This window comes from Rattus norvegicus, chromosome Y (genome assembly GCF_036323735.1).
Source record: "Rattus norvegicus strain BN/NHsdMcwi chromosome Y, GRCr8, whole genome shotgun sequence".
Classification (NCBI taxonomy): domain Eukaryota; kingdom Metazoa; phylum Chordata; class Mammalia; order Rodentia; family Muridae; genus Rattus; species Rattus norvegicus.
In genome coordinates, this window is record NC_086040.1 from 47,453,905 (window position 1) to 47,478,320 (window position 24,416).

Here is a 24,416-nt window from a genome sequence, read left to right on the forward strand (position 1 = left end):
AGTGTCCAAGGCCCCTTCAGAAGATAAGGTAAAATCCATATCCTGTGAGGTATTTGGCAGATATTCTGGGCCCGCTTGTGGGTATAAAGAAGGACTGGAACCGCATTGTGCATGTTTGGAAGGGTGTGGAACATCTTCTGTAGTTGGGGAAGATGGCTGATCTTGAGGAGATTAAGAAGTTCCTATAGCCAACTGTGAAGTTTGCAGAGGTCATATCCATTCTTTTGCACAAATGGAATCCAAGTAATCCCTTTCCTCAGATGTCGAGGATGCTACAGACGCTGGTGTTTGCATATCATGTTCCCCTACTCCTCGTTCATGTATGGTTGCATCCATAACCTTCTCTACAGATGGAAAATGTCCTAGAACATCTTTTGTACATGTGTCGCATCTACAAGCCATTTCTACATATGTGGCTGTTGGTAGATCTCCTTTTGTAGATGTTACCCCACAGTCTATTTATGAGATAGAGTACTACTCAGAGAATCCTGCTCAGTTTTGGGAAATTCTAGCATCTCTGATGTATGTGTGGAAAATTTTGGAGTCCCTATTTTCAGGACAGAATGACCTAGAGTCCCCTGAGGAGGAAGGGTATGTTTTATCTTCTCTGTACATTGTATCAATATGATGTCTGGATGGATCATTGAGTGTGTGTTCTGATAACCTTGTCTCTTTTGGGCCTCATGACAAGTCAGGAGGGTCCTCTTTGGTGGTAGAGAATATTTGAATAATTCTCTGTTGTATAAGGGACATTGGAAGTACTGGTGGAGATAGTGAGGGTGCTAGATCATATTTTTTATGTTCAGAAGGCACAAGAGTTCCTTGGGTGGACTCAGAATTTTTTAACACATCTTGTGTGGGTGTGGACTCTGAAGTGCCCCTTCTGAAACTGGCAATCGTTCTTGATCTAATGGTGTACAAGCAGAAAGTTTTTTCTCTGCTTGTGCTGTTATGTGTGTTATGAAGTTGATTTGGGGATTTGTGACTGTATTTTGTTCCCGTTGGATCATAAGTGATGATTTAAGCCCATTTTTAATAGTGGAGGACTTTGAAGTTCCACTTGGTTTAATAAGGAATTTCTGAAATCCCCTTTGTCAGCAGAATCAGTTTGCAACTCATTTTACCCGAAGCAGATTGCATAAGGCACTTTGGTGGAGATGTGGGACATCTTTGAGTGTCTTTGTGAGTGGACATAGCTCTCTGCCAAGATTTGGCAGTTGGCGAAGGTATTAAAGTCTCATGTTGAGAGGGGGCAGGACTTAATCCATTTGTGGAATATGGAAATCACTGAGATTACCTTTAAGAGAAGATTTGCAGACCTCTTTGTTTGGTGGGGCCTGTTGTACCTCCCCTTGACCAGAGGCGTCTTCTCCAACACATCTGGAGGAGAATTGGAAAGATGGAGACAGGTAGGGTTGGGAATGAACATTTGAAACTCCTTTGGACACTCTGTGGGACAGAAGAGTGGGCAATACTGAGAACTCAGGGAAGGAGAGACTGCCACCTCCGCCCACCTGTTCCCACATCCCTAGCCCAAGAGGAAACTGCATAGTGCCTCTGGACACACACACACACACACACACACACACACACACACACACACACACACACACACACACACATATATATATATATAGGAGCATTTAAGCTGCAGGAGACCTGCAGTCCAAACTGCACCTGGATCTGAACTGGTCCAAACAGCATCCTATACCCAAATCTCGTGTGGGGTGGGTCAGTCTGAGACAATCAGAGGGACGGAAACCCCTGAGAACTCTGCTCACATTCCTGACTTAAGAAAAAAAAAACACATAGCTCCATCTGGGCCTCCTGTACATAGGGATATAGGAGTAGTAGGGGCTGGACGTTTCTGTTTGTGCCTATCATAAAGAGCTGAAAGTCACCCCGATTGTACCGTATTGGCTGTAAACAAATAAGTTTCTGTGCCTTGGAAAGGGTTTAAAATATTTTCATTAACTTTTGATATGATATTAGTTAGGACTTTGAGAAAAGGGGGCAGAGAGGCCCTAGAACATATGTTTTTAAAATTCTTTTGCTTTCTAGAGTCTAACTTCTTAAGTATTCCAAATGAATTTCCAAATTGCTCTTTCCACCTCTATTAAAGCAGTGAGTAGGAATTTTGATAGAGATTGCATTGAATGTGTACATTGCTTTTGGCAAAACGGTCATCTTTGCTATATTAATCCTGTCAATCCATGAGCATGGAAGCTGTTTCTATCTTCTGAGATCTTCCTCAATTTCTTTCTTCAGATACTTGAACTTCTTGTCATACAGATCATTCACCTGCTTGGTTAATCTCACACCAAGATATTTTATATTATTTGGGACTATTGTGAAGTGTGTGGGTTCATTATTTTCTTTCTCAGCCTGTTTATCCATGGAGGAGAGGATGGCTCCTGGTATGTTTGAGTTAATTTTATATCCTGACATTTTGCTGAAGTTATTCATCACGTTAAGAAGTTCCATGGTGGAACTTTTGGGTCACTTAAGTGTATACTATCCTATCATCTGCAAATAGTGATATTTTGATATCTTCCCTTCCAATTTGTATCCCTTTGACCTCCTTTTGTTGTCTGTTTTCTCTGGCTATGACATGGAGTCCTGTTTTGAATAAGTAGGGAGAGAGTGGGCAGCCTTGTCTAGTCCTGATTTTAGTGAGATTGCTTCAAGTTGCTCTCCATTTAGTTTGATATTGGCTAGCAGCTTGATGTACATTTCTTTTACTATGTTTAGAAATGGGCCTTCAATTCCTGATCTTTCCATGACTATATTCTGAAGTTTCACGCCCACCTCGTCTGGCATGGAGACACAACAAGGTCGCATTCTTCTCTACAGCCTTTATGGCAGGACCACCTCTTTGTTGATACAGGGACCTTGATTGCCAAAAGCACTTGCCTTATATACACAACAGGCTGTGGCTATGCTAATTGTCCTTCAGTGATTGGTCGAGCATGAATCACCCCACTATCACACCTGCGGCGGCGCATGAATTCCTCATTACCTTATTACCATCCCTTCAAACTGATGCAGGTGGAAAAACCGCTCATGTGCAGTATTGTTGATCACCACAGGAGGGCCCCGGATCACCTCATTATCCTACAGCCACCCTGGCAAGGGGAAAAGGCTGTGCATGTGCAATAAATCATTTACTACCAGACAGGACTGGATGTCGGCACCATTTATGTTTTACCTCAACGCTCCCTACACTGAAGTGTTGTTGAATTTTGTCAAATGCTTTCTCCGCATCTAATGAAATGACCATGTGTCCTTATCTTTGTGTTTGTTAAGATGTTGGATAACATTGATGGTTTTCTGTATATTAAAACATCCCTGCATCCCTGATCATGATGGATGATTGTTTTTTAGATTCGGTTCGTAAGAATTATATTGAGTATTTTTGTGTCAATATTCATAAAGGGAATTGGTCTGAAGCTCTCTTTCTTTTTTGGGTCTTTGTGTTTTTTAGGCAGTTGACATGATCTACCTGTGTCTCTCAGGAAATATCTATGTCTGGTTGCTTGCAGAATTTACTTTTTAGCTACATCAATCTTATCTAGTTTTGGTGGCAGATATATATATATATATATATATATATATATATATATATATATATATATATATACTTTTGATGGCTCCTACAGCTATGTGGTTAGGTGGAATTGTAACATGGATTCTGCACAACTAGTTCAAGAATATAGAGTACAGAAATGACAATGCCAAATAGAATCCCTCTTGTCTTATGAACCTATTGAAATTGAGGTTATACTGGTCCTCAAGCCATTCTACTTTCTACCCATCTTCTGGTATCTTATGTTTGGGCTTCAGAGACAATCTTGGTAAAACATCCGACCCTCAAGTCTATCGAAGGGGACACAGGATGATACATAGTGTAGTACTGATTCCAAAAAGGACTAAATAAGTGAATTCTATAGTCATTTTGTCCTTTGCTTTGATGAAAATGGAATTAGAAACAGAATTTTTGAGTACACATACAGGAATATTAATAAAGTCTCTTATCAAGGAATGTACAATGAGAAAGTGAAATACAATATTCATTCAATTAAGGTCTGTAGGCAAAATACTAGACTTTTGGAAATAGAGAAAACCTGGGATATTGAACTGTAAGTCACAGGAATGAACCTGGGAATAAAATATTATCTGGAAGAGTCTTCTCCACTCTATGTTCCTAAATCTTTTCTAGCCATGCTAAGCACCTGACTAACTTTGTCCATTCAGAGCATGTAACCACTAATGAAGCAAAGAGAAGTCTCTACATTTAGAGAGATATAGTATGTAAAGGTTTCCACTGTATCTCTGGAGAAACTCCTGGAAATGGAAACCTCAAATCTGGTCAATGTAAGGGAAGCTGTTTAGTAGGTAGGCTATGGCAATTCTCAGTGACATCATCATTAGTCCTCCCTGAAAAATCTCTTGTATCCTGGAGAGCCCAAGCTTCTTCTGTGATGTCACAAGTGTTGTCATGACTGCAACTGCCTCTCAGATATTCCTTCAGTACCTCTAGGGTTTACTTATTGGCCTCTATTACAGGGTAAACAGCCATTTGGGAGGAAGAACACAGAGGATGAAGTGATCAGATATGGGGAGTAGGAAGCTGGCCTTATGTCTTGGTATAAAAAAAAAGAAGAAATATGTGGTCAATGGGAAAGCTCCTTGAGTCTTTGTAGTGGTTGAGTAGGTTGACTGAAGAGATAGCCTTTATCTTAGCTTTCCACATATAGGAATCAGGAGCATTTGGACTTTCCTGCTTGTTATTTTTCTTGGGAGTCAGATAGTTTTTGTATTTCATTTCATTTCTTTATCCCAAATGTCAGGTTTTGGTAGGGCACTCTATTTTTTCCAAGGAGCTCATAGCTTTTATCCTTTTGCCAAGAAGTAAAAGGTCCTAAAAAAGAAAGGTAAGGCAAGTATTGTGTCCTCAGCAAAGAGTAAGCTCCTCCATGCATTGGATTCTATAGTCCATGCTCTCCTTTGCTTTAATGATGTCTTGTAATGTTTGGATTAAATAACTGATTGGGAGTTTATCATTTGAAGAAGGTACACAGTATTTACAATGGTATACTCACTCTATAGCTGTGCCCCCTTTGTTGACAAAATAATTGCAAAAAATTGAATTGGAAAACTGAATTTTTGAGTACACATTCAGGAATATGTATAACGTCCCCTCTCAAGGAATGCAGACAAAATAATTAATACAATATTTATTCAATTGAAGGTCTGTAGGGAAAATACTTGCCTTGGAGATACAGAGAAAACCTAGGATATTCAAGTGTAAGTCACAGGTTTGGACCTGGGAATAAAATTATTATCCAGAAGAATCTCCTCCACTCCATGTTCTTAAATCTTTTCTTCCAATGCCAAGCCCCTAACTAACTTTCTCCATTCAGAGAATGTAACCACAAATGAAACAATAGAAGTACTTAGCAGTGGAGAGAAGTAGTATGTAAAGGTTTCCACTGTGTCACAGGAGACACTCATGGAAAGGAAACCCTCGAAATTGGCCAATGTAAGGAAAGCTGTTTAGCAGGTAGGCCATGGAAGTTCTCAGTGACATAATCATTAGGTCCTGCCAGAAATATTCTTGTATCCTGGATAGCCCTAACTGGTTCTGTGATGTTTCTAGTGTTGTCCTGACAGCAACTGCCTCTCGGATATTCCTTCAGTACCTCTAGGGTTTACTAATCGGCCTCTAATTCAGAGTTAACAGCCATTTGGGAGGGAGAAGAAAGAGGTCAAGAGAATAGAGATATGAATAAGCTGGCCTTAAGTCTTGGCATAAAAGAAAAGAAAAAACTATGTGGTTCTTGGGAAAACACCCTGGGAAGATGGCTTTAGTTCTTTCGTTCTATGGGTTAACCAAGCTCATGGAGAAGTTGCTGAACATCCTAAAGACCTTTGGCAGATGGTAAATATTCTAGATACCCCTTTTTAGATTTTGATGGTGCTGGGGATTCTATGGCTAATGGTAAATGTTTCCAAGGAAGAGTGCTAGAACCAGATTGATTTTTTGATGCTTTAGAAGACATGGTATTTTTCTGATATAGTTGGGCTAATGGCACAAGGTCTAAATGATTTTTTTTTCGATGTGGACTTTCCATCAGACCTTTCAAAATATAAAAAGTTGTTTTTTTTTTATTTTGGAGTCTAATTTTCACAATGACAAATTAATTTGAGGATGGGAGAACACTTTCTGGAGCTCTAGAGAGGGGTGAAGAAATTCCCTGAAATCCTAGGGTAGACGGTGAACATGCCTTTTTGGTAGAAGGAGGAGGTACTTGAGCATCTTGGGACAATATGGTATATCCAGCATTCTCTTATAAGGATTGGCAACTTTCCACAATTCCTTCATCATTTTTGGAAAATTTCAAGGCCCTTTGGACAGATGGAGAATGTGTGGGACTCACCTGAGGAAGAATTGTAGCTTTTGGTGTCTCTTTGTCAGCAGAAGATGGCAAAGGATACCTTTTGGAAGAAGGGGTAAGGTTGAACTCTCTTCCTTCGAGGAGAAATTTCTCAAGTACATCAGAAGGGTCAAAACTTAACCCTTTGTTTAAAGAAACTGGATGCCTGTGGTCCATTTTGGTAGAGGGAGAATGTCGACTATTTCTCCCCAGAGTGGACATGTGAAATCTACTTGGGTAGATGGGGATAGTTGTAAAGCATGCTGTTCAGATGCAGTAGATCCTACGACTTCCTTCTCAGATGAGGAAGGTCTTAATGTACCATGTATATGTTTTGAAATCCTGACTGTGATGTCAGAATGGGGGGTAGGTATTAGAGCTACCTCAGAAGATGTGACCTCTCCTAGAGCATCATGGACATATGTGAGAGGGCTGAGAGCCTCATGAGCAGATAAGGATGTTTCTAGATATTGTTTTGTAATTGAGGAAGTTCCAAAAAATTTTCTTCTGCTGGAGAAGTGGAAACAGACTTTTGTGTAGAAGTGTCAGGTTCCATAGCCTGCTTGATAGGCAAAACAGGATCCAAGGCCCCTTCAGAATATAAGGTAAAAATCCAAAGTCTTTGATGTATTTTGCAGATGTTATGGGACCGCTTGTGGGTATAAAGAAGGACTGGAAAACCTTTGTGCATATTTGGAAGAGTGTGTAGCATCTTCTGTATTTGGGGAAGATGGCCTGATCTTGAGGATATATGGATTTTCAAATAGCCCCCTGTGAATTTTGCAGAGGTCATATGCATTCTTTTGCACAAATTAAAACGAGGAATCCCTTTCCTCAATGTCAAGGATGGTACAGACACTGGTATTTGCATATCATGTTCCCCCACTCCTCATTAACATATGGTTGGATCCATAACCTTCTCTAAGATGGAAAATGTCCTAGAACATGTTTTTTACTTGTGTCACATCTACAAGCCATTTCTAAAGATTTGGCTGTGGATAGATATCCTTTTGTGGATGTTTCTTGTCCTACAGTCTCTTTATGAGATAGAGTACTATTCAGAGAGTCCTGCTCAGTTTTGGGAAATTCTAGCATCTCTGATGTATATGTGGAAAATTTTGGAGCTTCTCCTTTCAGGACAGAATGACCTAGAGTTCTCTGAGGATGTAGGGGATGTTTTATCTTCTCTGTACATTGTATAAATATGGACTGTTCATCTCTCATTGACTGTGTGTTGCGATAAACTTGGGTCGTTTTGGGCCTGATGACAAGTCAAGAGGGTCCTTTTCGGTGGTAGAGGATATTTGAATAATTTTATGTATAGTGACAGTAGAAGTACTGGGGAGATGTAGAGTACGCTAATGATATTTTTATGTACAGAATTCACAGGAGTCCCGTGGGTGGACTCAGAATTTTCTACCACATCTTCCTTGGGTATGGAACTCTCAAGAGCCCCTTCTGAAGCTGGCAATTGTACTTGATCTAAAGGTGTACATGCAGAAAATTTTGTCTCTGCTAGGGCTGGTATGTGTGTTGTGAGGTTCACTTGGGGCTTTGTGACTGTATTTTGGCCCCTTGTACCATAAGTGATGATTTAAGAACATTTTTAATAGTGGAGGACGTGTAAGGTCCTCTAGGTTTAATAGGGAAGTTCTGAAATGCCTTTTGTCAGCAGAGTCAGGTTTCAAACTCATTTTACCCAATGCAGATTGCATATCGCACTTTGGTGCAGATGGGGGACACATTTGACTGTCTTTGTGATTGGACATAGCTCTCTGCCCTGCTTTGGCAGCAGGTGAAGGTATTAAAGTCTTGTGTTGAGAGGGGGCAGGACTTAATCCATTTGTGGAATATGAGAAATCACTGAGATTACCTTTAAGAGAAGAAGTTTAAAGCCCTCTTTGTATGATGGGGCCTGTTTTACCTCCCCTTGAACAGAGATGTCTTCTGCAACACATTTGGAGAAGAAATGGAAAGACTGGAGACCTTTAGGATAGGGAATGAACATTTGAAACTCCTTTTGAAACACCGTGGGACAGAGAGATGATCACTCAGTAGAGTGGGCAATACTGAGACCTCAGGGAAGGAGAGACTGACACTTCTGCCCACCTGTGTCCACATCCCTAGGCCAAGAAAAAACTGCATAGTGCCTCTGGACACATGCATATAGGAGCAGTTAAGCTGCAGGAGCCCTGTAGTCCGAACTGCACCTGGATCTGAACTGGTCTAAACAGCATCCTACTACCAATTCTTATGTGGGGTGGGGAAGACTTAGTCTGTCTGAGAGGCAGAAACCCCTGAGAACTCTGCTCACATTCCTGACTCAAAAAAAAAAAAAAAACACTTAGCTCAATCTGGGCATCCTGTGAATAGGGACCTAGATGCAGTTGGGCCAAGACATTTCTCGTCGAGGCTCTCATAGAGAGCTGAAAGTCAACCCGAGAAGCAACTTCAGTCCTCATACCAAAGGTCAATTCAAGTTTTTTGCTCTAAGTGACCTGACTGGGGTACTCAGGACAAGCAAAGTCACAACTTCTCTGGGACCAGGCCCTTCCAGTTCCTAACAGGCTCCTGAACCTTGCTTATCCCATCCCAGGGCTCCCTGCTCCTAGACTGTGGGAGAGAGAGATGATCACCCAGGAGTGTGGGAAAACTGAGCATACAAGGCACAGAGACTGCCATGTCTGCCCACCCATACTCTCATCTCTGGCCCAAGAAAAAACTGCATAGTGCCTCTGGACCCAAAAATATAGGAGGAGTAAAACTGCAGGAGCACCATGTTCCAGAGTGTACTGGTCAAACAGCACCCTGCTCACAAATCCTGAGGTTGGGTGAACCTGACCTTCAGAGAAGCGACACTCCTGGGAAAACAGAGGACACTATTCTCTGCCCAGATTCTTGACTAAAGAGGAAAACACCTTGTGCCTTCTGTGTCATCTCCCCACTCAGAAGGACGTAGAGGAAGTATAGGAAGTTCCTTCTGGCTCCTGCCCAAAGGGAGAGATGAAAGCCAGTAGACATGAGCAACTGGACGCGTGAGAGCAGAATACTCATGTTTTGGGGAAAAAAAAAAGTAAAACCGGTCTACAGCAGTTCTGACATATGAGCCTACAGGACGGTCAAGCCACTGTCAGAAAGAGCAAGACAAGCTAACTCCAGAGACAACCTGATGACTAGAGGCAAGAACAGGAACTCAAACAACAGAAATCAAGACTACTTGGGCTCATCAGAGCCCAAATCTCCCACCAGAGCAAACACTGGATATCCAAAGACACCAGAAAAACAAGATCTAGATTTAAGTTCACATTTTATTATGACGATGGAGGATGTTAAGAAGGTCATAAATAACTCCCTTAAGAAAATACAGCATAACAGAAAATACAGAAGTAAACAGGGAGAATCCCATAAAGAGGGAACACAAAGGTAACTTAAAGAACTACTTGAAAAAAAAAGTAAAAGGAAATGAATAAAACCATCCAGGAGTTAAAAATGGAAATAGAAACATTAAAGAAATCACAAAGGAAGCCAACCCTAGATTTGGAAACCCTAGGAAAGAGACCAAGAGTCATAGATGTGAGAATCACCAACAGGATAAAAGAGATAGAAGACATCTAATGAGCAGAAGTTTCCATAGAAAACATTGAAACAACTATCAAAGATAATGTAAAACATAAAAAGGCCCTAGCCCAAAACATACAGGAAATCCAGGACACAATGAGAAGATCAAACCTAAGGATAACAGGTACAAAAAAGAGTGAAGACTGCCAACGTCAACGGACAGTAATATCTTCAACAAAATTAAGGACGAAAACTTCCCTAATCTAAAGAAATAGATGCCCACAAACATACACAAAGCCTACAGAACTCCAAATAGATTGGACCAGAAAATGATATCCTCCCATCCCATAACAGTCAAAACACCAAATGCCCAAAACAAATGAAAATATTAAAAGCAGTAAGGGGAAGATTAAATAACATATAAAGGCAAATCTATCAGAATTACACCAGAATTCTCACCAGAGACTATGATAGCCAGAAGATCCTGGACAGATATCATAAAGACACTAAGAGAACACAAACGACAGCCCAGGCTACTGCATCCAGCAATACTCTCAATTAACATAGATGAAGAAACCAAGATATTCAATGACAAAACCAATTTTACACAATATTTTTCTACATATCCAGTAATACAAAGGACACTCACTGGCAAGCCCCAACACAAAGAGGCAAATAAAATCATAGATAAAGCAAGAATTAAATTTCACAACAAATCATAGAGAATCACTCAAACATAAAGTAACCTCCATTTATGAAAATAAGAGAAAGTGGCCATCACTATTCATTAATATCTCCTCAACTTTAATGGACTCCATTCCCCACAAAAAGGACACAGATTGACAAACTGGATACCCAATGAGGACCCAGCATTTTGCACTACAGGAAGCACACTTCAGAGACAAAGACAGACGCTACCTCAGCGTAAAAGGCAGGAAAAATAAATTCCAAGCAAATGGTCTGAAGAAGCAAGCATGAGTACCCATTCTAATATCATATAGAATCGACATTCAACCAAAAGACATCAAAAAGCTTAAGGAAGGACACCTCATAGTCATCAAAGAAAAAATCCAGCAAGATGAACTCGAAATTATAAATATATATGCTCCAAATACATGAAAGAAACCTTACTAAACCTCAAAGAACATATTGCACCACAAATAATAATCCAGGAGATTTAAACTCACTACTTCCATCACTAGACAGATCACAGAAACAGAAATTAAACAGAGACATATACAGACTAACAAAAGTTATAAACCAAATGGACTTAACAGATATTTTACATTATTTTATCATAAAACAAAAGGATACAACTTCTTCTCACCACTTCATGGCACTTTCTCCAAAATTGATCATATAATCAGTCAGAAATCAGGCCTCAAAGGATACAGAAAGATAGACATAATCCAATGCACCCTATCAGACCACCATGGGCTAAGGCTCTTCTTCAATAACAATTAGGAAAGAAAACTCACATATACATGGAAGTTGTACAATCCTCTACTCAAGGATAACTTTGTCAAGGAAGAAATGAAGAAAGAAACTAAAGATTTCTTAGAATGTAATGAAAATGAAGGTACGATATACCCGAACTATTGAGATAAAATGAAAACTGTGCTAAAAGGAAAACTCATAGCTGTGAGTGTCTACATAAAGAAACAGGAAAGAGCATATGTCCCCAGCTTGAGAGCACACCTAAATCTCTAGAATAAAAAGAAGCAAACACACCCAGGAGTAATAGAAGGAAGGAAATAATCAAACTTAGGGCTGAAATCAACCAAGTAGAACAAAATAGACTACTCAAAGAATGAACAGAACCAAAAGCTGGTTCTTTGAGAAAATCAACAGGATACATAAACTCATAGCCCAACTAATAAGAGGGCAGACAGAGTGTGTCCAAATTAACAACAACAAAAAAAAAAAAGAATTGAAAAGGGCGACATAACAGAAGAATCAGAGAAAATTAAAAAAGCCATCAGATCATCCTACAAAATCCTATATTCAACAAAACTTGAAAATTTGGAGAAAAATGGCAATATACTAGAGAAATGCCAGGTACCAAAGCTAAATCAGGAACAGAAAAATCGTTTAAAAAAACAATAACTGCTAAAGAATTAAAACCAATCATTAAAAACCTCCCTACCAAAAAAAGTCAAGTATCAGATGGGTTTTGTGCAAAAATCTATCCAGAATTCGTAGAAATTTTCATAGCAATACTGTCCAAACTATTCCACCAAATTGAAACAGATGGAGCACTACCGAATTCCTTTTATGAAGCCACAATTACTCTAATACCTAAGCCACACAAAGACCCAACAAAAAAAAAAGAACTTCAGTCCAATTTCCCTTATGAATATCGATTAAAAATACTGGATAAAAGACTTGGAAAAAAAAAGTAAAAGAACACATCAAATCAATCATCCCTCATGATCAAGTCAGTTTTACCCCAAGCATGCAGGGATGGTTTTGTATGTGGAAATCATCAACGTAATCTATTATATAATCACACTCAAAGATAAAAACCAATTGATCCTTTCATTAGATGCTGAGAATGCATTTGACAAAATTCAACACCCCTCATGATAAAAGTCCTGGAAAGCACAGGAATTTAAGACCCACAGCTAAACATATACAGCAAATCCGTAGCTAACATTAAACTAAGTGGAGAGAAACCTAAAGCAATCACACTGAAATCAGGGACTAGACCAGGCTGCCCAGTCTCTCACAACTTATTCAATATAGTTATAGACATCTTAGCCAGAGCAAGTAGACACTGATGGGGGTCAAAGGGATATAGATCAGAAAAGAAGAAGTCAAAATAGCACTGTTTGTAGTTGATATGATAGTATACTTAGTGACCTCAAAAGTTCCACAAGAGAATTACTAAGCCTGATAAACAATTTCAGCAAAGTAGCTGGGTATAAAAATAACTCTGCACAAAAGCTAAACAAGCGGAGAAAGAAACCAGGGATATGACACCCTTCACAATACCCCCAAATAACATAAAATATCTCGGGGTGTCTTTATCCAAGCAAGTAAAAGATATGAGCATATGAGCAGAACCTCAAATCTCTGAACCAACTGAAGCATATTTCAGAAGATGGAAAGATGTCCCATGTCCATGGACTGGCAGGACTAATACAGTAAAAATGACCATTATACCAAAAGCAACCTACATATTCTTTCCAATCCCCATCAAAATTGCAATCCAATTCTTCATAGAATTAGACAGAAAAATTCATAAATTCATCTGGAATAAGAAAAAACACAGAATAGCTAAAACTGTCCTCAAAAATAAAATTACTTCCCTGGGAATCACTATCTCTGAACTCAAGCAGTATTACAGAGCAACACTTATAAAAACTGTATCTCTTTGAGACAGGCACAGAAATAAACGAGTGGAATAAAATTGAAGACCCAAAAATCAACCCATACACACATGGTCACTTAATTTGTGAGAAAGGAGCCAAAACGATCAATAGAAAAAAAAAAAAAAGATAGCATGTAGAAGAATGCAGATCGATCCAGTGTTACTCACTGTAGAAAGCTTAAGTACATCTGGATCAAAGACATCCACTTCATCACAGATACACTCAAACTAATAGAAGAAAAAGAGGGGAAGCATCTCGAACACATGGGCACTGGAGAAAATTTCCTTAACAATTTCCTTAACACCAATGACTCATGCTCTAAGATCAAGGGCCAACAAATGCAATCTCATAAAACTGCAAAGCTTCTGTAAGGCAGAGGACACTGCTGTTAGGACAAAATGCAACGAACAGATTGGAAAAAGATCTTTACCAATCCTAACAGATAGAGGACTTACATCCAAAATATAAAAAGAAACCATGAAGTTAGACTGTATGAGACAAATAACCCTATTGAAAAATGGGGTTCAAGAGAGACCCAACCGCCTGGTCAGGTGGGCACTCCTGAGGCTGCAGAGCGGAAGAGACCACCAACACTGCTCACCCCTGCCCACATCCCTGGCCCAAGAGGAAACTGTATAAGGCCTCTGGGCTCCCGTGGGGGAGGGCGCAGGAGCAGCAGGACACCTGCCTGAGACACCCCCGGAACCTGAAAGAAACAGACCGGATAAACAGTTCTCTGCACCCAAATCCCATGGGAGGGAGAGCTAAACCTCCGGGGAGGCAGACAGGCCTGGGAAACCAGAGGAGACTGCTCCCTGCACACACATCTCGGACGCCAGAGGAAAGAGCCGGAGACCATCTGGAACCCTGGTGCACTGAAGCTCCCGGAGGGGGCGGCGGAGGTCTTCCTGGTTGCTGCCACTGCGGGGAGCCCCTGGGCAGCACCCCACGAGCGAACTTGAGCCTCGGGACCACAGGTAAGACCAAATTTTCTGCTGCAAGAAAGCTGCCTGGTGAACTCAAGACACAGGCCCACAGGAACAGCTGAAGACCTGTAGAGAGGAAAAACTACACGCCCGAAAGCAGAACACTCTGTCCCCATAACTGGCTGAAAGAGAGGAAAACAGGTCTACAGCACTCCTGACACACAGGCTTATAGGACAGTCTAGCCACTGTCAGAAATAGCAGAACAAAGTAACACTAGAGATAATCTGATGGCGAGAGGCAAGCGCAGGAACCCAAGCAACAGAAACCAAGACTACATGCCATCATCGGAGCCCAATTCTCCCACCAAAACAAACATGGAATATCCAAACACACCAGAAAAGCAAGATCTAGTTTCAAAATCATATCTGATCATGATGCTGGAGGACTTCAAGAAAGACATGAACACACTTAGGGAAACACAGGAAAACATTAATAAACAAGTAGAAGCCTACAGAGAGGAATCGCAAAAATCCCTGAAAGAATTCCAGGAAAACACAATCAAAGAGTTGAAGGAATTAAAAATGGAAATAGAAGCAATCAAGAAAGAACACATGGAAACAACCCTGGATATAGAAAACCAAAAGAAGAGAAAAGGAGCTGTAGATACAAGCTTCACCAACAGAATACAAGAGATGGAAGAGAGAATCTCAGGAGCAGAAGATTTCATAGAAATCATTGACTCAACTGTCAAAGATAATGTAAAGCGGAAAAAGCTACTGGTCCAAAACATACAGGAAATCCAGGACTCAATGAGAAGATCAAACCTAAGGATAATAGGCATAGAAGAGAGTGAAGACTTCCAGCTCAAAGGACCAGTAAATATCTTCAACAAAATCATAGAAGAAAACTTCCCTAACCTAAAAATAGAGATACCCATAGACATACAAGAAGCCTACAGAACTCCAAATAGATTGGACCAGAAAAGAAACACCTCCCGTCACATAATTGTCAAAACACCAAACGCACAAAATAAAGAAAGAATATTAAAACCAGTAAGGGAAAAAGGTCAAGTAACATATAAAGGGAGACCTATCAGAATCACACCAGACTTCTTGCCAGAAACTATGAAGGCCAGAAGATCCTGGACTGATGTCATACAGACCCTAAGAGAACACAAATGCCAGCCCAGGTTACTGTATCCAGCAAAACTCTCAATTAACATTGATGGAGAAACCAAGATATTCCATGACAAAACCAAATTTACACAATATCTTTCTACAAATCCAGCACTACAAAGGATAATAAATGGTAAAGCCCAACATAAGTAGGCAAGCTATACCCTAGAAGAAGCAAGAAACTAATCGTCTTGGCAACAAAACAAAGAGAATAAAAGCACACAAACATAACCTCACATCCAAATATGAATATAAAGGGAAACAATAATCACTATTCCTTAATATCTCTCAATATCAATGGCCTCAACTCCCCAATAAAAAGACATATATTAACAAACTGGATACGCAACGAGGACCCTGCATTCTCCTGCCTACAGGAAACACACCTCAGAGACAAAGACAGACACTACCTCAGAGTGAAAGGCTGGAAAACAACTTTCCAAGCAAATGGTCAGAAGAAGCAAGCTGGAGTAGCCATTCTAATATCAAATAAAATCAATTTCCAACTAAAAGTCATAAAAAAAAGATAAGGAAGGACTTTTCATATTCATCAAAGGAAAAATCCACCAAGATGAACTCTCAATCCTAAATATCTATGACCCAAATACAAGGGCACCTACATACGTAAAAGAAACCTTACTGAAGCTCAAAACACACAATGCACCTCACACAATAATAGTCGGAGATTTCAACACCCCACTCTCATCAATGGACAGATCATGGAAACAGAAATTAAACAGTGATGTCGACAGAAAAGTCATGAGCCAAATGGACTTAACGGATATTTATAGAACATTCTATCCTAAAGCAAAAGGATATACCTTCTTCTCAGCTCCTCATGGTACTTTCTCCAAAATTGACCATATAATTGGTCAAAAAACGGGCCTCAACAGGTACAGAAAGATAGAAATAATCCCATGCGTGGTATCGGACCACCACGGCCTAAAACTGGTCTTCAATAACAATAAGGGAAGAATGCCCACATATACGTGGAAATTGAACAATGCTCTACTCAATGATGACCTGGTCAAGGAAGAAATAAAGAAAGAAATTAAAAACTTTTTAGAATTTAATGAAAATGAAGATACAACATACTCAAACTTATGGGACACAATGAAAGCTGTGCTAAGAGGAAAACTCATAGCGCTGAGTGCCTGCAGAAAGAAACAGGAAAGAGCATATGTCAGCAGCTTGACAGCACACCTAAAATCTCTAGAACAAAAAGAAGCAAATACACCCAGGAGGAGTAGAAGGCAGGAAATAATCAAACTCACAGCTGAAATCAACCAAGAAGAAACAAAAAGGACCATAGAAAGAATCAACAGAACCAAAAGTTGGTTCTTTGAGAAAATCAACAAGATAGATAAACCCTTAGCCAGACTAACGAGAGGACACAGAGAGTGCGTCCAAATTAACAAAATCAGAAATGAAAAGGGAGACATAACTACAGATTCAGAGGAAATTCAAAAAATCATCAGATCTTACTATAAAAACCTATATTCAACAAAATTTGAAAATCTTCAGGAAATGGACAATTTTCTAGACAGATACCAGGTATCGAAGTTAAATCAGGAACAGATAAACCAGTTAAACAACCCCATAACTCCTAAGGAAATAGAAGCAGTCATTAAAGGTCTCCCAACCAAAAAGAGCCCAGGTCCAGAAGGGTTTAGTGCAGAATTCTATCAAACCTTCATAGAAGACCTCATACCAATATTATCCAAACTATTCCAAAAAATTGAAACAGATGGAGCCCTACCGAATTCCTTCTACGAAGCCACAATTACTCTTATACCTAAACCACCAAAGACACAACAAAGAAAGAGAACTTCAGACCAATTTCCCTTATGAATATCGACGCAAAAATACTCAATAAAATTCTGGCAAACCGAATTCAAGAGCACATCAAAACAATCATCCACCATGATCAAGTAGGCTTCATCCCAGGCATGCAGGGATGGTTTAATATACGGAAAACCATCAACGTGATCCATTATATGAACAAACTGAAAGAACAGAACCACATGATCATTTCATTAGATGCTGAGAAAGCATTTGACAAAATTCAACACCCCTTCATGATAAAAGTCCTGGAAAGAATAGGAATTCAAGGCCCATACCTAAACATAGTAAAAGCCATATACAGCAAACCAGTTGCTAACATTAAACTAAATGGAGAGAAACTTGAAGCAATCCCACTAAAATCAGGGACTAGACAAGGCTGCCCACTCTCTCCCTACTTATTCAATATAGTTCTTGAAGTTCTAGCCAGAGCAATCAGACAACAGAAGGAGATCAAAGGGATACAGATCAGAAAAGAAGAGGTAAAATATCACTATTTGCAGATGACATGATAGTATATTTAAGTGATCCCAAAAGCTCCACCAGAGAACTACTAAAGCTGATAAACAACTTCAGCAAAGTGGCTGGGTATAAAATTAACTCAAATAAATCAGTTGCCTTCCTCTATACAAAAGAGAAACAAGCCGAGAAAGAAATTAGGGAAACGACACCCTTCATAATAGACCCAAATAATATAAAGTACCTCGGTGTGACTTTAACCAAGCAAGTAAAAGATCTGTACAATAAGAACTTCAAAGCGCAAGGCCCTGGGTTCGGTCCCCAGCTCCGAAAAAAAGAACCAAAAAAAAAAAAAAAAAAAAAAGAACTTCAAGACACTGAGGAAAGAAATTGAAGAAGACCTCAGAAGATGGAAAGATCTCCCATGCTCATGGATTGGCAGGATTAATATAGTAAAAATGGCCATTTTACCAAAAGAAATCTACAGATTCAATGCAATCCCCATCAAAATACCAATCCAATTCTTCAAAGAGTTAGACAGAACAATTTGCAAATTCATCTGGAATAACAAAAAACCCAGGATAGCTAAAGCTATCCTCAACAATAAAAAGGACTTCAGGGGGAATCACTATCCCTGAACTCAAGCAGTATTACAGAGCAATAGTGATAAAAACTGCATGGTATTGGTACAGAGACAGACAGATAGACCAATGAAATAGAATTGAAGACCCAGAAATGAACCCACACACCTATGGTCACTTGATTTTTGACAAAGGAGCCAAAACCATCCAATGGAAAAAAGATAGCATTTTAGCAAATGTTGCTGGTTCAACTGGAGGGCAACATGTAGAAGAATGCAGATCGATCCATGCTTATCACCCTGTACAAACTTAAGTCCAAGTGGATCAAGGACCTCCACATCAAACCAGGCACACTCAAACTAATAGAAGAAAAACTAGGGAAGCATCTGGAACACATGGGCACTAGAAAAAATTTCCTGAACAAAACACCAATGGCTTATGGTCTAAGATCAAGAATCGACAAATGGGATCTCATAAAACTGCAAAGCTTCTGTAAGGCAAAGGACACTGTGGTTAGGACAAAACGGCAACCAACAGATTGGGAACAGATCTTTACCAATCCTACAACAGATAGAGGCCTTATATCCAAAATATACAAAGAACTCAAGAAGTTAGACCACAGGGAAACAAATAACCCTATTAAAAAATGGGGTTCAGAGCAAAACAAAGAATACACAGATGAAGAATATTGAATGGCAGAGTAATACCTAGAGAAATGTTCAACATCTTTAGTCATAAGGGAAATGCAAATCTAAACAACCCTGAGATTTCACCTCACACCAGTCAGAATGGCTAAGATCAAAAACTGAGGTGACAGCAAATGCTGGCGAGGATGTGTAAAAAGATGAACACCCCTCCATTGTTGGTGGGATTGGAGATTGGAACAACAATTCTGGAAGTTTCCTCAGAAAATTGGACATTGAGTTATCTGAAGACCCAGCTACACCTCTCTTGGGCATATACCCAAAAGATGCCCCAACATATAACAAAGACACATGCTCCACTATGTTCATAGCAGCCTTATTTATAATAGCCAGAAGCTGGAAAGAACCCAAATGCTCTTCAACAGAGGAATGGATACAGGATATATGGTACATCTACACAATGGAATGTCATTCAAAGATACCAAGTTAATAAAAATGGAGAAAATAAAACTTTACTGGATCTTTATCTGACATATGGATCATATCTGTAAGACACAAAATACCTTAATCTTCAGAAATAAAATAATGCAATTAAATATGCTATATATTTGAATAAATGCTTAAAATAGTGGCACAGTAATCATCAAAAATACATAAAGAATACTAAACCCACAAATTGTTGTTGAAGTACAAATACCAATGGCAGTGTTTGTATAGTGTTGCTGGAACAAAGAATCCTGGGTCTAAAATTTAAAATAGCTACTAAAGAAATTAATGTAAAACTGAAAACATAGATTACTTGTGATCCAATAGTATCACTGATGGAATATCTTCCTGAAGGAACCTGTCTACTCCAGTGATAACTCCATGAATGTCTTTACCTTCTCACTGTTCAAAAAACCATGATACAAAATTGGAAAAATAAAGTATATTGGCACTAGACCTTTATTTAACCAACAAAAGAGCAAAATTACATCATTGGCATAGATATTGATGAAACTAGTTATCATTGTGCCAGGTGAAAATTCAGAAGTATGAAGACAATTATCTAAATCTTATGAAAATGGCCAACTGCTCTTTGTTTGACTTTGAAGCCTCTTCTATAGAAGGAAAGTCAGATGTCATGTTTTAAACATGGTCACATTTTTCCCACGGTTCACATGGCCAGAGAGACGATCCTACTGTTCCTGTTTTGCTAAATAGCCATGTTGTCAAACTGCCTTCAAATTCTTATTATTTTTTCCATACATTACTTCTTTTATGAGCTGTGGTCAGAGAAATGTACAGGTTTACAGTGCAAAAATTACTGTAGATCTGTGTAACTGGTATAAGTCTTAAGAAAGTGAGAAGAAGAAAGCTGAGCATAAGTCTGGGGAAACATTGCAGAAAAGGAGAAGGCAGAATTTGAGGAGTGATACGATGAAATTGTGACATCTAGACATGATACAATTATTGGACCTATGGACTCACTGCATCTATAGTCATATGAAAAAGTTCAGTACATAATTAAGACAAAGGGTTAGGGAAGATCCAAGCAGGCAGTACTCAGTGAACCAATGGATTATAAAGAAAATAAAACAGGAAAACATAAAGAACATGAAGCTGGAAAGGGACTGAATCCAGAGAGAGTAGAACCAAGTTAAGGATCGGTGTGATCAAGGTACATTGTATACATGTGTGAAGAATAAATAGATATCCTAAAATAAGAGAAAAAGTTCTGAAAATAAAATAAGGATTTTTATAGCCTATGGAAGTCATTTTTTCCCAAAAATAGAATAGAGTATCCTAACTTTTTGTAAGTTGCAGAATATTCAGTGAAAAAATGTAGTTACATTAGTTCAGTGCATGCTGTCTGCATTATGGAAATATCAAACTGAGACTCATTAATCTGTACAGTTAACTTATATCACCTGTTCAAATAAAATAAAATGAAACACTGTGTAATGATCCACCAAAACCAAACTGCACACTAGAGATTGAAATGCAAACCGAAAAATGCCCTGTTCTTAACCTCAACCATTTTACTCTTTGAAACTCCAAATACTTATGAATATAAACTTTCTAACCTGGTACTCAGCATATATTATGGTGTCTCTGTGACTTGTACGGTAAGACATTTAGGTTGCACATTGCCATCAATTATGTCATTCATTTTTAAAATCCTAGGACAACAAGATCTAAAATCCATGGACTTTGGTCCTGACAGCCAGGGAGTGCACTCAGTACATGATCACTTCATATTAATTAGCTAAACTCTGAAAGACAATTTGCTGCCTCACAAAATTATATTGATTCATTGCTATGGTTATGATAAGGGTTTCTTTTGAGAATAGAAATAAATTTCTCATGACAAATTTTGCTTTCTCTTTTGGTGTTTATGGACTTTTGATGAGCTTAAACCTCTCCTTCCCAACATAGCACTGAAAATAGATTATTTCTCACTGTCGATCCTAGACACACTAAAGAAAGGAAAAACACTGAAAATGGTATGGGCTTTGTTCTCTGTCCTAAAAGATCATTTTTGACCTCTTCTTCATCATCTTCACCAGTGCCACCACCACCACCACCACCACCACCATCATCATCAACATCATCATCACTTTAATCATTTAATTTACATGAAATTGAATTTGGAATTTTGATACACCAAAGAATGAAATGAGAAGTATTGTGCTTGAAGAAGAGATATTAATGAATACTAAGTCCTGTACAGTCATTTTCATGTTTTAAAGATATTGAAAAAGTTACTTCAGATGATTGATTGAAATGCTAGTGCCCTACACAAAAGGGTTTGAGAGTCTCTTAGTGAGAGAATGGTCTTTTACAGAAAGGCCTTCATTATCAGACTTTGATTTAACCCATCTACCAACGAAGTGAAATTGTCCAAGAAACAGAATAGTGCCTCTCCAGAAACAGCTTTTATCCACTAATACGCATTTACTTCTATTTCACAAATGTCATGTTGATATGCGCTTAGGATACAATATGTTCTGATTTATAATGATATGTTAGTATTACTTGGTTTAATTTTGAAAATTTCAAAGGAACATACCTATGCCATGATTGTATTCCATACAATTTTTAATTTGATCTTCAAGAGTTTCATGAAAACTGAAGTACCGAAAATGTATATCTTCCCATTCAAAACTTGTAACATCCATCATGTGAAACTCCCACTGAACCTCAGTGGATTGATGTCTTTGAAATCATTTAAAGACTCTCCTACTGGATTATTGCAACTCTACAGAAGCTTCAATCCCATAGTGGCAGTTCCAGTTTGGCTGTAAACAAATCATTTTCTGTGCCTTTCAAGAGGTTTAAAATATTTTCATTAACTTTTAATATGAAGCTAGTTAGGACTTTGAGAAAAGGGGCAGACAGGCCCTAGAAATTATGTTTTTAAAATTCTTTTCTTAAAATTAGACTTTCTCATGCAATATATTTGAATTATGATTTCCCTTCCCTCTACTACCCCATTCTTCTATCCCTCTCTAGTCTTCTGTATCTACATTCTTCTGACTCTCATTAGAAAACAGTCATCTAAGAGTTAAAAGTAAAATGAAAGTTAATGAACTGGAGTAGAACAAAACAAGCAGATAGAAAAGAGCCAATGCATGCTACAAAAATCAGATACAGAAACAGAGACCCAGACTTCAATTCACACACTCAGGAATTCCATGGAAACATAAAACCAGGAAAAAATATACACACAAAACATACAGAGCAAAAATTAAAAGATAAATATATAACAAAAGGAAAAAAACATTCTGAAGAAAAAGTCCTAACAAGGATCTTCCAAAGATAATATTGCGTTCCCTTAGTGCTTTATATGCAGTCTAACCTTAAAACTAGTTTGGTTACACAGTGAGATTGCCTTGGAGAAAACTCAGTTTTCATTTTCAAATGATAACCCATGGGAGATAACTTCCAGTTTAGAGGTAAGGTGAGATTCAGGGCTTGGCTTCTTTCAAGTGCTAATTAATACGTAAGGAGATCTGTGAGATGCTGTCCTCTGAGCATGATACGTTTGTGTCACTCAGGAACTCACAATAGTTACATCTATCTGAACAGACTCTATACAAAATTGATCCTGACTATTCAAAGGAACTAAGCGCAGTGCTGGAGAATAGAAAATGATGTAGCTACGGGTGTCTTCCCAGTTGTTATATGTATAGCTTCAAGCACATGTTCACAGAAGAGGCTCAGGTTATATTCAGGGGGTCATGAAGCAAAAATGATAAAAGACATGCACGTGCTATTGGGATTTGGTATTAAGAGAGTATGTTTTTTGGGAAAGATATTAGACTTAGAGTGTAGAGGGCTTCCAAAAATGTGTTATGCATGTATGGAATTGTCAAAGAATAACTTGCTTTCTTAAAACTTCCAAATGTAACCACTAAGAACGGTTTGGCAGACATTCTTTCAAATCTGCTCTATTTGTTTTTAAAATTGGGTCTCAGTGTGTAGCTCAAATTGACCTAGAACTGCCAGTGTTCTGTCTACTGCCTCCCATGCTCTTGTAGCAGGTTTACTCTACATTGACAAAATTATAGAATATGTGTAAATCTTTTGTTTATGAAGTTTGATTACATAATGCTATATTCTGTCATGTGTTTTTCATTTAACAATATATCTTGATACATGTGCATGGGAAATTTCTTCATGGAACATCATGCATTTAATAAATGGCAGTATATTCATTTGTTTAAATAATAACCTCATGGTGGCTTCCATATTAATTTTATTTTCATTAACTAAAGTTAGCTACAGAAAATCAGCATGGACACTGACTCAGGCACTGTACTCAGTGGTGATTTTTTACATTATATTTTGTATAAATTACAAAACACGTTGTTGGAATGATGTCAAGGCTGTTAAGTAATGTAATATTTGTATAAAAAATGCCAATTTCCATCTCAGAGATTATAATAAGTACATATAGTCATCAATTTTATGTGAAAGAACCCATAGTATACCATTCAAAATTAAATGAGACATATATTTTAAAATGGTATCAGTCTCTGACTTCTGTCATTTGTTGAATAGGGGAAGGATTGGCGAAGTTGTAGCAGAGGGCAAACTCTATAGGAAGACCAGCAGTCTCAAATAATCCAGACCTCTGAGATCTCCCAGACACTGAGCCACGAACCAGGCAGCATACACTAGTTGGTCTGATGCCCTGACACATGTATAGCAGAGGACTGATTGGTCTGGCCTAATCCTTGAGAGACTTGAGGCCACAGGGATTATGGTGTCTGGCAGGATATGGGGATCATCCTCTTGGAGTCAGGGAAGGAAGAGGTGGAATGGGATAAGGAATTGTGGGAGGGGACCAGGAGAGTGTACAATGGAAAGAATGTAAATAAGTAAAATAATTTATAAATAGATTCACTTATAGATTCAAATGCTAGATTCTTTT